Below are 2,500 nucleotides of genomic sequence, written 5' to 3'. Positions count from 1 at the left end.
ACACACACACACACACACACACAGTCAGAGAGGTATATATCAAATTCTGAAAACACTTGGGGACCATCAGTAAAAGAACCAATAAAAGCCATTGGGGACTCACTGACGCACACACACACAAACACTCACACACACACACGCAGGCAGGCAGGCACGCACACACGCATGCACACACACATACACACACACATTATCCTGCATGTAATGAAACTGTGTACGTGTGTGTTTATAAGTGTATAAATGTCCTGATGACTGTGTGTTAATGTGGGTTTGTGAATGTATGTGTTGTGTGTGTGTGAGCGTAATTATGGCCATGACTGAGTTCATGGGTACTTTTGAGTGTGTTTTCGGTGTGTGTGTGTGTGTGTGTGTGTGTGTGTGTGTGTGTGTGTGTGTGTTCTGATATAACCCTAAAGCGTTGTCAGTATGTCATAGTGACTCAGAAGACGGATTATTCCAGAATTAGAATCTCCTAGACTAGTGCGGTCTGGATGGGGAATCTCACAGTGTGTGTGTGTGTGTGTGTGTGTGTGTGTGTGTGTGTTGGTAAGTATATATCCTACTTTTATCCATTAAGTCATTTCTTTATCCTGTCTTTTATTAAACTGGCTGGTCAGAGGCAATGAGGTTTGAGTTTATAGCCTGAGCGAAAGATATGTGTGTGTGTGTTTTTGTGTGTGTGTGTGTGTGTGTGTGTGTGTGTGTGTGTGTGTGTGTGTTGTTTTTCTACCAGAATGAAAGAAAGATCTGATTCATTAAGCAAAGGGCTTAATATTAGCTCAGTTCAGACAAAGTGATGCGCCCACACCCACACACACACACACACAAGCAAACTCACACACACACGAACACACACACACACGAACACACACACACACGAACACACACACAGTATGTAACAAGGATACTCACACACACTTTTGTGTGAGTGTTCATGACTGGTACATGGCAGCGAAACAAGCGAAGCAAAACTCTATATCCCATGGTGCATTTCTGTTGGAGGCAGGCGATTGTGACTTAGACGAGGGAATCAGCAGCGGCCAATCAGATTGTTTCGTCCAAATTGCAGGACTATGTTGTTGTTTGGTCATTTATCTTGCTGAAAAGAAAAGCTTGAATGGCCTTGTGAGGGGTTGTTGTTGTTCCTGGTATGTTAGATATTTAATCCAGTGCTTACTTGAGCAGAATGACAGTTCTGATTTAAAGGCAAGTGACTGGATAGCCTACTAGCTTGCTAGCTTGCTAGATGGATAGATAGATAGATAGATAGATAGATAGATAGATAGATAGATAGATAGATAGATAGATAGATAGATGGATACTATTATTAATCCTGAGGGAAATTTGCTTGCTACACACACACACACACACACACACAGAGTACAGTATGCCTAAAGAAGAAAACGTCACAATTCCACTGAGCTTAAGAGTGTCTGAGAGTGTGTCTCTGTGTGTTTGTGTGTGTGTGTGTGTGTGTGTGTATGTGTGTGTGGGTGTGTGTGTGTGTGCGTGTGTGTCTGTGTGTCTGTGTGTGTGTGTGTGTGTGTTTGAGAGAGAGAGAGAGAGGAAACTTAAGACTGAATGAGAGGGCGTGAGTGCGTGTGTGTGTTAGAGAGAGCATGTGTCGAAGATAATTAAAATATGTGCTCGTTAGAACAGTGTGTGTGTCTGAGTGTGTGTGTGTGTGTGTGTGTGTGTGTGTGTGTGTGTGTGTGTGTGTGTGTGCCCGTTAGAAGAGACAGCCCTCTTCATTAATTAAAACCCATTCATGTCAATTAGTCACACACGCAATGCTAATTAAATCTCGCATAATTTATTGAGTCCCTTCGTTAGGGGGAAAGATGACTTAATTAAAGGAGCTTAATTTCCGCTACTTAATTGTGTTTTCTTTTAATTAATAATTCTCTCTCTCCCTTGTCTGCTATTTGCAAAAGGTAAAGCTTGTGGGTGTGTGTGTGTGTGTGCGTGCGTGTGTGTGTGTGTGTGTGTGTGTGTGTGTATGTGTGTGTGTGTGTTTGTGTGTGTGTGTGTGTGGTTGTCTATGCCTGTGTGTGTGTATGTTTGTGTGTGTCTATGCCTGTGTCTGTGTGTCTGTGTGTCTGTGTGTCTGTGTGTCCGCGTGTGTGTGTATGTGAGTGTGTGAGTCATCAAGTGTACGTACGTATCATGCCTGTGAGGTGTTTGTGTGTGAAATGTGTGTGTGTGTGTGTGTGTGTGTGTGTTATTAAGACTATTGTGAGGAAAAACTACACAAAACTACACACTGTTCCAATGAAACAAGGCAGAGTGTGTATGTGTGTGTGTGTGTGTGTGTGAGTGTGAGTGTGTGAGTGTGTGTGTGTGTGTGTGTGTGTGTGTGTGTGTGTGTGTTTCTATGTCTCTGTGTTATTATGAGCTTTGACGCAGCTGATTTATGACAGGCAGTGAACTTTTATGTTGAAATAAAATGCTGTTTAAGACATAAGTGAAAAGAAATGAAATACCGTTTGAGTCGATCCTG

The sequence above is a fragment of the Sprattus sprattus genome (genome assembly GCF_963457725.1).
Source record: "Sprattus sprattus genome assembly, chromosome: 1".
Taxonomy (NCBI): Eukaryota; Metazoa; Chordata; class Actinopteri; order Clupeiformes; family Clupeidae; genus Sprattus; species Sprattus sprattus.
Note: the sequence above shows the minus strand (reverse complement) of the source record.